This window comes from Lolium perenne, chromosome 5 (genome assembly GCF_019359855.2).
Source record: "Lolium perenne isolate Kyuss_39 chromosome 5, Kyuss_2.0, whole genome shotgun sequence".
Classification (NCBI taxonomy): Eukaryota; Viridiplantae; Streptophyta; class Magnoliopsida; order Poales; family Poaceae; genus Lolium; species Lolium perenne.
The window spans coordinates 261,015,654-261,027,782 of record NC_067248.2 but is presented as its reverse complement, the minus strand read 5'-3'; positions in this window follow the sequence as shown (position 1 = coordinate 261,027,782).

Genomic DNA, 12,129 nt, shown 5'->3' with positions numbered 1-12,129 from the left:
CTCCTCTCCTCCTGCTCTCCTGGAATAGGGTGAGTTGCAATCCAACTCAGGATCGTGCTCTGCAACTTGCTAGCTGCTGTTCACCGGTGATTGCGATAGATGATAGCCCAACCCCATCTGGAGTATGGTGTCTGGAGCGTGCCAGGACATGAATCATTTCACTACGTCTCGACCGCCTAAGTACGTGCGCGCGTGACGGGAAAAAAAAAAAAAAGATCGGCCAAGTGAAATTCCATCAAATTATATTTGGATTTCGCATTGGATTGGCCGATAAATATGCCGCTCATAGATTATCTCACCATAAACACGGCGTTTGAGTCAAGTTGACTCATAGTTCTTCCAACAAAGACTGTAACCAATTACCTCTCCTCTTTACGTTGGCCACGAAATTTGTATTCTGCTTTGGTGCTAGAATCCGGAAGCGGTAGCTTGCTTCTTACCACTTCATGAGAGATCTAGTGTACGGTCATTTACGTACACTACCAGCAAGTGTGCTTCTGAAAGGTTCGGTTCAGTCCTCGTGAGCATTCACCTCTGGTGAAAGTCCGTGCCCTCTCTCGTCGCTCCCGTGGGCGACAGGGAGGGAACCCTAGCCGCCTCCTTCCCGCCCCTACCTCTCCTCCTCCCCCTCCTCGCCGCCGCCGGACGGCGTCGCCGGGCAAAGCCTGGGCGCTGGCGGCGGCGGGGCCCTCCTTCCCCCTCGCACGGAGAAACGGCGCGGGCCGTGGCGGCCGTCGAGGGCACGTACTTGGCGAGGGTGCGGCGGCGCGGTCGGTCCTCCGGCGGCGTGGTGACCTCGTGGTGGTGTCGGCGTGCTCGGGCGGCGTCTTCGCCGCGCTGGCGGCGGCGGCCGGTCTCGGCGGCGCGGGCTCGACTCCATCTCCGGCGGCGGGGGCTGCGGTTCAACGGCGGCGGCCGAGGCGCGAGGGTCCGGGCGGGGGACGACGGCGGCAACCATTGGCGGCACGGTGGGCGGCGCGGCGCGCGGGTGGCGGCGCCGGCGCGAGATCTGGGCCCGATCCGGGCCGGGCGGGCCCGATCCGGGCCCGATCCGGGCTCGGCGGGCCTCTGCGCACGTTGGCCGCGACCAGTCCGGGGCCAGGCGGGCCTTCGGTTGGCAGCCACCGCGTGCTAGATCGGTGTCCGCTCATTCCTCGGCTCGACCTCTCACGCCCCTTGCCCCCGCCGCCGGTCCGTATGGTGGTGGCGGCCGCCGATGGGTTGGGCGTGGATGCGGGCGGCGGCCCGGAAGCCGCACGTTTGGCTCTACGGCGAGCGACGTTGCGGTGGTGGTGGCTTATCTCCTGGGACATGGGGATGGCGTGGAGTGGGCAGCGGGGATTCCTGGCGTCGGTGGTGCTTCGGCAGTGGCGGCTCCCAGATCTGGTCTCGGAGGCTCTGTTTGATGACGGCGGGCTGCACATCGGTCCGTCGTGCGGTGGGAGTCGATTTCGGGCGAAAGCCCAGCGCTTTGGCGCCAACGGTGACGGCGCCCGCGGGTGTCGTGTCCCTCTTGGGGGCACCGTTGTGGTTGCTCCCCTGTGCTTGAGCTCCGGGTGAAAACCTTTGACCGTTCTTGGTCTCGGCGACGGCGGCACCTTGTGTCGTCACCCTCTTGGGGGCATCGTCGTGGAGCTTGGATTCCCGTGGGCGGTTCTCGTTGTCATCGGCGGGCATGCTTAGATCCTCTCTCGGTGCTTCGATCCCGGCGAAGGGTGGACTTGGCGGCTTCCTATCTTTTACACGTGACATTGGGGTCTTGGTTCCTGGTACTTGTTGTCTGCGGGCAGGATCGGCGCTCCACGGCCCGGAGCGGGAGGGCAGGCGGCCCTTCCCGGCAAATAACTTGGTGGGTACGAGATGACGTTGTCCGGTGGTTTCACAAGGAGGCGGGGTGCATCTTTAGTTAGGAGTGTCGGTTGTACCTTGGAGGGTGTGACATCTCCTTTCTATTCTCTGTTTTTTATCTTTGATCTGCTTTGTAAAGAGGTCTCCCCCTCTACCTTGTATCGGTTTGGCCGTGTGTGGCTTTATTTATAAAGCGGGGCGAAAGCCTAATTCGAAGAAGTGTGCTTCTGAAAAGGCGCTGACTAGCGTAGAGCTGGGCTTCGCAAATATCGATCCAATGCTCAGCGTATGTATGTCTGGCAATACGTTTTGTACCAGTACAACGTGTAGTGGCATGAGCATGAAAATGTTGATGGACCTTATTAACCGTACACGAAATATCAGGTCTCGTGGAAGTTAGATGTTGTAACGCACCTACTACCATAGTTATCACACTTATATAGTTGTGTAATATGCTAGGGAGCATATTACACAATTGCAGAAAACCCTAGGAGTGGTGTGGCCAAAATCATCTTTAGTGGCGTGGATTGGACACTCCAGTGGTGTCGTGTCAATGGTATTTAATATATATGACGTGTCTTAGCCACGCCACTGGTATTTTACATACTTGTGGCATGCTAGGGACATGGTGTCATATGGTCTAGTGGTGTGTGCGGTAGTAAGCCACGCCGCTAACATAATTATCTGAAATTAAAAAAAAAGATGCTATCATTGAAATTGACAACAAAATGCAATTCAAAAATCTTAGCATAGTTCACATATAGAGGACTTAACATATTGTTCATCAACAATCTAAATTTCAATATAGCTCACATGCACAGCATAGAAGACTACATAGTTCAACACTTGTAACATGGATATGAGTACTTTATTAGATGATCACTACACAAACAAATAATAATCGTTGATGACGTCTATGACAAGCACCTCATTTTGGTTTCTGCACGTTTGGTGGTCTAGCACTCAATGTTGCAGGTATTGGATGTTGGTAGAATTTCCAAGAGATGGTATTGCTGAGCCTCGTCAGGGTTAATTACATCTTTGAGTGACTCTCTGAAGATGGAATAAAGTTCTTGCCGCCTAGCCTCCATCCTGGTGGCGCTTCTAGCATTGTTGTTTCGCGTGTGGAGGTTTGTTCACAACAGATATTGCCGGATTTGGACGGTGTTACTTCTGATCTACGTTTTCTCTATATCGGCGATGGTTGCTGATCTCCTGCGCTGGTTCTTTGGAACCTTAGCATGACGACTTTCTATCTGTTTGCTACAGTGAGATGTACTACGACAAGCTTTGCCTGACTCAAATGAGGGAGGGGCGAGGACAGCGGCTTGCCTTCGGCTCGTTCAAGTTCTCTTAGTCGCTAGGTGGTCCAAAGACTTAATTATAATTTTTATTAGTTTTGTGATTCCATGTATTGGTGTTGAAGATTATGAATAGACCAACGAATTTTTGGACCATATAGGCCTTTAGCCAGATGAAAATCACGCAGATGAAATTGGCCTAGGCCAGACCGTTGAGAAGTGAGTCTCCTGATAGATCTCAGGTTATAGTTAGCCTCTACACTGCCGGTTATAGTTGGGCGGACGGATCTTTAATAGCCAGGACCCGCACAAGTCACGGTAAATACGACCTCTACACTGCCGGTTATACAGATGCCATATACACCTACATGCAGTGGTCCCATGATAGATCTCAGGTGTTATCACTGGTGGAAAAAGGGTCTTCCATCCAGCCTCATTAGTCCCGAAATATTTTGAACCGTGACTAATGGGACCTTTAGTCGCGGTTCGGGAGGCGAACCGCGACCAAAGGCCTGGGCCCAGGGCGCTCGCTGGCCAGCTGGTGCACGTGAGGGGCTTTAGTCGCGGTTGGCCAGGCCAACCGCGACTAAAGCCCCTACCCTATATATACTCATCCAGCAGCCAACACTTAGCCATTTGGAGCCATTCTCTTCACAAACTTCACAAGTGGGTGTTAGGTTTGCTTTTGGTTCCTCTTATGCACACAAGGTGTTTGATGAAATGCCCCAAGAGCATGAAACAAACATGATATGAAGTGTCGGAGCCACACTTGAGCTTCCTCATTTATTTTTTCCTCCTCGATCGCGGTTAGCAACTTGAACCTTTCATGTGTCATTGATAAAATATGCATGTGTGTAGTTCATTGTTTAATTTCTATTATTTGTAGCTAGTTAGTTTAACAAATGCATGATGGTTAATTATATATTTTATATTATAATAATGCAGATGAATCGGCAATGGATGTACGGTAACCGACTCTCCGGCGAGTTCACTACGGGTTTGAAAGATTTCCTCGTAGTGGCTAATGCGAACAAGCAGGGGGGTTTTGTTATCTGTCCATGTGTTGCCTGTAAGAATCAAAAGGGTTACTCTTCCTCAAGAGATGTTCACATGCACCTGCTTCGGCAGGGTTTCATGCCAAGCTATAATTGTTGGACCAAGCATGGAGAAAGAGGGGTTATAATGGAAGAAGATGAAGAAGGGGATGATTTCATCGATGACAACTATCTTGATCATTTCGGTGATACTTTCATGGAGGGTGCTGAAGGTGGGGAAGGTGAAGGGGAAGGTAAAGGGGAAGGTGAAGAAGAGGCACGTGATGAGCCCGTTGATGATCTTGGTCGCACCATTGCTGATGCACGAAGAAGCTGCGAAACTGAAAAGGAGAGGGAGAATTTGGATCGCATGTTAGAGGATCACAAAAAGTCGATGTACCCCGGATGCGATAATGGTCTGAAAAAGTTGGGCTGCACACTGGATTTGCTGAAATGGAAGGCACATGAAGGTGTAGCTGACTCAGGATTTGAAAACTTGCTGAAAATGTTGAAGAATATGTTTCCAAAGAATAACGAGTTGCTCGCCAGTACGTACGAAGCAAAGAAGGTTATTTTCCCTCTAGGTTTAGAGGTTCTGAAGATACATGCATGCATCAACGACTGCATCCTCTACCGCGGTGAATACGAGAATTTGAATGAATGCCCGGTATGCACTGCATTGCGTTATAAGATCAGAGGCGATGACCCTGGTGACGATGTTGAGGGCCAGAAACCAGGAAGAGGGTTCCCGCCAAGGTGATGTGGTATGCTCCTATAATACCACGGTTGAAACGTCTGTTCAGGAACAAAGAGCATGCCAAGTTGTTGCGATGGCACAAAGAGGACCGTAACTCGGACGGGCAGTTGAGACACCCCGCAGATGGCACGCAATGGAAAAAGATCGACAGAGAGTTCAAAGATTTTGCAGCTGACGCAAGGAACATAAGATTTGGTCTAAGTACAGATGACATGAATCCTTTTGGCGAGCAGAGCTCCAGCCATAGCACCTGGCCCGTGACTCTATGCATCTACAACCTTCCTCCTTGGTTGTGCATGAAGCGGAAGTTCATTATGATGCCAGTGCTCATCCAAGGTCCGAAGCAACCCGGCAACGACATCGATGTGTACCTAAGGCCATTAGTTGATGAACTTTTACAGTTGTGGGGCAGACCTGGTGTACGTGTGTGGGATGAGCACAAAGAAGAGGAATTTGACCTACGAGCGTTGCTTTTCGTAACCATCAACGATTGGCCTGCTCTTAGTAACCTTTCCGGACTGTCAAATAAGGGATACAATGCATGCACGCACTGCTTACATGAGACTGTGTATATTTGCCAAATTGTAAGAAGAACGTGTACCTTGGGCATCGTCGATTTCTTCCGAAAATTCATCCAGTAAGAAAGAAAGGCAAGCATTACAACGGCAAGGCAGATCACTGGCCGAAGCCTGCGGAACGTACTGGTACTGAGGTATTTGATATGGTCAAGGATTTGAAAGTCATCTTTGGAAAGGGTCCTGGCGGACAATCAGTTCCGCAGGGAGCTGACGGGCACGCACCCATGTGGAAGAAGAAATCTATATTCTGGGAGCTAGAATATTGGAAAGTCCTAGATGTCCGCTCTGCAATCGACGTGATGCATGTTACGAAGAATATTTGCGTGAACCTCCTAAGCTTCTTGGGCGTGTATAGGAAGACAAATGATACAAAGGAAGCACGGCAGGACCAACAACGTTTGAAAGACCCTAATGACCAGCATCCGGAATGGTTTCAAGGTCGTGCCAGCTACGCTCTGACCAAAGAAGAGAAGGTCATCTTTTTTGAATGCCTGAGCAGTATGAAGGTCCCATCTGGATTCTCGTCGAATATAAAGGGAATAATAAACATGGCGGACAAAAAGTTCCAAAACCTGAAGTCTCACGACTGCCACGTGATTATGACGTAATTGCTTCCGATTGCTTTGAGGGGGCTCCTACCGGAAAATGTTCGAGTAGCCATTGTGAAGCTATGTGCATTCCTCAATGCAATCTCTCAGAAGGTAATCAATCCAGAAGATCTACCACGGCTACAGAACGATGTGGTCCAATGTCTTGTCAGTTTCGAGTTGGTGTTCCCGCCATCCTTCTTCAATATTATGACGCACCTCCTGGTTCACCTAGTCGAAGAGATTTCCATCCTCGGTCCGGTATTTCTACACAATATGTTCCCCTTTGAGAGGTTCATGGGAGTATTAAAGAAATATGTTCGTAACCGTGCTAGGCCAGAAGGAAGCATTGCCAAGGGCTATGGAAATGAGGAGGTAATTGAGTTCTGTGTTGACTTTGTTCCTGACCATAAGCCGATTGGTCTTCCTCGATCGCGGCACGAGGGGAGACTAAGTGGAAAAGGCACGATTGGCAGGAAATCAACGATATGTATGGACGGCCATTCTATGACTGAAGCACACCACACAGTTCTGACCAATTCCAGCTTGGTGGCTCCGTACTTTGAGAAACACAAGAATATTTTACGCGAGGACAACCCGGGGAAGCCTGAATCCTGGATTACGAAGGCCCACATGGAGACTTTCGGCAGTTGGTTGAGAAAACATTTAATGAATGATGATCATGTTGTAGATCAGCTAACGACATTCCAAGGGTACGAGATAAATGGGAATACATTTTACACGATCGCCCAAGATAAAAAGAGCACCAACAAAAACAGTGGTGTCCGCTTTGATGCATTAACCGAGAATGGGTAAAAGGTCACATATTATGGTTACATAGAGGAGATATGGGAACTTGACTATGGACCCTCCTTTAAGGTCCCTTTGTTCCGGTGCAAATGGTTCAAGCTAACAGGAGGTGGGGTAAAGGTGGACCAGCAATATGGAATGACAATGGTGGATTTCATCAATCTTGGTTACCTTGATGAACCATTCGTCCTAGCGAAAGATGTCGCTCAGGTTTTCTATGTGAAGGACATGAGTAGCAAACCGAGGAAACGGAAAGATAAGAAAACGATCAGTACATCATGCGATGATCCAAAACGCCACATTGTTCTTTCAGGGAAAAGAAACATCGTGGGAGTGGAGGGCAAGACAGACATGTCAGAAGATTATAATATGTTTGGTGAAATTCCGCCCTTCAAAGTGAACACCGACCCAAGCATTAAGTTAAATGATGAGGATGCTCCATGGATACGGCCCAATCGTAAGCAAGCAGGGACACAAGGGAAGAAATGATGTGTAATAATTTATTGTACCAAACTTTGTTGAATGGATCATGTGAATTATATTATCTGTGATGTGTTTGGTGTCCATTTTCGAATGATTCGATTGATTCAAGATACCACTGATGATACATGAAATTTGGAGTGACTAAGTCATACTCCTGCCTAGGCGTATAATGGGAAAAGGACTAGAGGAGCCGTAATTGCATGGGATTTGGTGGATCTAGCATTGCCAAAATTGATTGGCCATGCCATAAATACCACTGATGATACATGAAATTTGGAGTGACTTAGTCATACTCTTGCCTAGGCGTATAATATGCATACTCGGAGTCTTCATAGTCGCCGCCGTTGTACTGGTAGTCGTCGCCTTCTAAGTTGCCACCGTTGTCGTCGCTGCTGTCGTCGTCGCTGTCGTCGGGCGGCGCTCGTGGCTCGAACTGAGGGTAGCGCAGGCGGGGGATATCGCCGGCCGTGATGTAGTCCATGACGATCTGTAGAGTCCGGCCGTACCACCATAGCCGACGGTCGGCCTCGTGGAAGTTCCCCAGGAGGCAGACCGTCCTCCTCATACCTGGCGAGCGCCCTGTCACGCCGATTGATGAAGAAGGCGTCCCAAGTATGCTGGTTATCGGGATGCCAGCGGGGATTCATCCGCTGTTCCGGCGTGAGATCGAGGTAGTAGTGGTTCGTGATGGCCGCCCGACGCGCAGTACCCTGAGGGACGGGAGGGACCGGCACGCCTCCGGCGCTTAGGCTCCAGCCGGCGGGGACGCGGTAGCCTGGTGGGCAAGGGTAGTTCGAGGCGCAAAGCTCCTCCACCTGCTGGTAGGTTAGAGTGGGTGCGGTGGAAGCCATGAGAGAGTGATGAGAGATTGTAAAGATGTGATAATGCTGGCCAAGCCGGGCTACATATATGTAGTGAGAAATGGCGGAAAAATGGGAGCGGGAAGACAGGAGGCGGGAAGAAAGTGGCGGGGAGACAGGGAAGAAATGGCGGGAAGAAGAGGAGGAATCCAGAGCTGGTCATCTAACCTATAGTCCCGCTGGTGGGTGCAACCGGGACTAAATGTGGTTTTTGTGTCATCTAACAAAACTGTCGGTGGGATAAGGACGTTTGGGTAAGCTTTAGTCCCGGCTGGAGGGTGAAACCGTAACTAAAGCTGTCGGCAGGATAAGGACGCGTGGGTAGCTCACGACGCCCTGTCGGATGAACAAGACAAAGCAGAAGCGGCGTCGTGCCTATAAAACGAGCATCGATACGCGGGAAGATAGAGGCATGAAGAAATGGCGGGAAGACATAGGCGGGAAGACGGGCCGGGAATAACTTGTGGGAAGACAGAGGCGGCCGGGAAGAACTTCTCTGAATTTTTTGATATATTATTTATATTTTTAAGATTGTGAAATGAATTAGTTCTATTTTTCTGAATTTTTTGATATATTATTTATATTTTTAACATATTGAAATGAATTAGTTTTATTTTTCTTAATTTTTTGATATATTATTTGTATTTTAAGATTTTGAAATGAATTAGTTCTATTTTTCTGAATTTTTTGATATATTATTTGTATTTTTAACATATTGAAATGAATTAGTTTTATTTTTCTTCATTTTTTGATATATTATTTGTATTTTTCACATATTGAAATGATTTAGTTTTATTTTTATGATTTTTTTGATATATAATTTGTATTTTTAAGATTTTGAAATGAATTAGTTTTATTTTTCTGAATTTTTTGATATATTATTTGTATTTTTCACATTTAGAAATGAATTAGTTTTATTTTTCACATATTGAAATGATATATTATTTTGTAAATGGAAAGAATTTCGAAAAAGGCCTTGAGTCGCGGTTGGCCTGGCCAACCGCGACTAAAGGTCATTTCCGCGGGAACCGCAAAAACGGGCGAAAAAAAGGCTTTAGTCGCGGTTGGCCACACCAATCGCGACTAAAGCCCCTCCCTATAAATTCCCGCGCCGCCCCGCGGGCGCATCAGTTCTTCTTCTCCCCTCGCTCGCTCCGTTGCCGATCGCCGCAGACCTCGCCGTCAGGCTGCCGCGCCTCGCCGTCGCCGTCGCCGCACTCGCCGTCGCCTCCGCCCTTTCGGCGCGCCCGTCCCGTACGTCACCGCCCCGCCCACATCGTGTGCAGCGCGCGCGCGCCCGTCCCGTACGCCCCTCGTCGCCGCCGGCGCTTCCGCCGCTAGCGGTGAGAGAGAGGAGAGGGAGAGAGCGCAGCGCCGTGGCCGCGCGCGCCGCTGCTCGCCGGCGCCGCTCTGCTCGCCTGAGAGAGAGAGAGGAGAGAGGCCGGCGGCCGCCGTGTGGCCGCGCGGTGAGAGAGAGAGAGAGGGAGAGGAGCAGCCCCCGAGACTGCCCCGGCCTATTTTTTTCTTTCTTTTTTAGTTTTTGTTCTTGTTAATTTTAAAACAAAAAATAACTAAAATTTGAGTTAAAAGTTTGTGTAAAAAAAGAACTACAATTTGACTTAAAAAAACAAATAATTGACTTAAAAATTTTGTCTCAAAAAGAACTACAATTTGACTTAAAAAAGATTGTGTAAAAAAAATCTAAAATTTGACTTAAAAAAACTAAAAATTGACTTAAAAATTTTGTCTCAAAAAGAACTACAATTTGACTTAAAAAGATTCTGTAAAAAAAACTAAAATTTCACTTAAAAGTTTGTCTAAAAAATGAACTAAAATTTCACTTAATAAAGAACTCAAATTTGACTTAACCAAAATTTGACTTAACCACCGCGCGTATACGGAGGGGGCAGCGAGCCCCTCGTCGCCCCCTCCGTATACGCGCGGTGTTTTTTTTTGGGATCGAGAGGGGGCGGTGAGGGTTATGTGTGTTGTCCTCGGCACCACCACTGCCCTTTCGCCACTGCCCTTTCGCCACCGCCACCGGTCTCTCGGTCACGCGGTCACTGCGAGGCGAGGTCGATCGTCCGCTTATACACATCTAATACGCGTCCCCCCTCTCGCCTCCCTCGTCGCCCTCTCTCTTTATATGTAGAAGAGATGTGATAATGCTGGCATATACACAATTAATTAGTTTTTACTACATGTTTTCAGGAGTGACACATATGGCGGACGATAGAGCCGACCCGATTAGGGATAACTATAATCCGGAAGCCGAGGCACATCTTTTCGGCATCATAAACGGCGACATTATTTATGTGCCGCCCCAAGAAGATGAAGAAGAGGATATCTCTTCTTATCTGAACCTTGGCGGTGAAGATGAAGGTCGTCAGCGAGGGGATGACGAAGGAACGGGCACTGTTGATGGAGGTCAACCATCAACAAACACCTCAGGCGATGTTGATAAGCAATTAGCAATCACCACCTCCGGCGAGGTATATTGTTGACGTCCGAAACCCACCGGCGGGCAGCGACGGGCAACACCGTAGAGCCGGGAACAACCTAGGGCTGCGGCTGGCCGAGGTCCCTCCGAGCGACGGCCCGCAAAGCCTTCTGGTCACACGTCCGATGCTGATTGCAAGGGCGTGCCACCTGACCTATACCTGGTCAGGAAGGTGATGGAGATGCCTCGCTTAGTTTCCTGCATGGCATACACGTAAACATTAAATACGAGCCTCGATCGGCTCTCAGGTTATCCTGTGAATCGGCTCAAGGAGCCGATCCACCCATGATTCGTACGGGGTGCACGAATATATGGTGGTCCTGCTTGATCAAGATAAAGCTAATGAGATCTACGACGATTTAGGGTTTTCACCGCATAATCGGATCATCCTACTCAGGATTGGGCCTCGCGGCCATGCACGGTGATCGTAAGCCGATCCTAGACAAGGCCTAAAAACCAACACGAGGTTGATCCCCGGAACATCCTGTCTAGGACTAGCAAACGACACCCTACATGCCGCTGGATCCTCCAGCCCCTTGTAAGGCCTAACTATTGCAGATATTAAACTAATCCTTGATGAACAAGGAGCAACCGTAACGGATCAGATCTACTAAATAATGATCAAGCGGGGTGCCGCCCCCACACCTAAGATAGGTGTGAGGGCGGCTAGACATGCAAGGGTTGCACTACGATAGCATGTTACGCGAAGAACTATGCTAACCCTAACACATCTATGATAACTACGTTGCTCGCCATCAACAAGGCTTCAGTACGAGCAACGCATGAACAACGTGGAGCTTGTGCTGCCTAGATCGCAAGATGCGATCTAGGCAGCATGTTGCTTACCGGTAGAAACCCTCGAGACGAAGGAGTTGGCGATACGCCGAGATTGATTTGTTGGTTGAACGTTGGTTGTTGTTTATTCCATAAACCCTAGATACATATTTATAGTCCAGGGGACTTTCTAACGTGGGAATAATCCCCACCGTGCACGATACAGACTCTAACTTTTAATCTAAGATACAATCTACCATAATTAAAGATACACGGGCAATCTAGCCCAAACTCTTCGTGCAAGGCCGCTTCAGAGATCTTCCACGTGTGATCTTCCAAGCCCATCTCTCTTACGGCCCACTTCCTGATTTGGCCAAAATCTGGTGATAACACATGCCCCCCTGGTTTTGGCAATGATAATTTCAAAACCACTCTGTTTTTCCTTCGAAGGGTCATGTCGTGGCAGAGCAGACCTGTCGCAGTATACTTCATCATGATGCCCTGTCTTTTCAGCTTCTCTGTATGATTTGACAATTCTGGCTCCATCCCCTCGGAAACTGCAACGGCATTAAATCTCACCAGGCTTCTCATTATTTA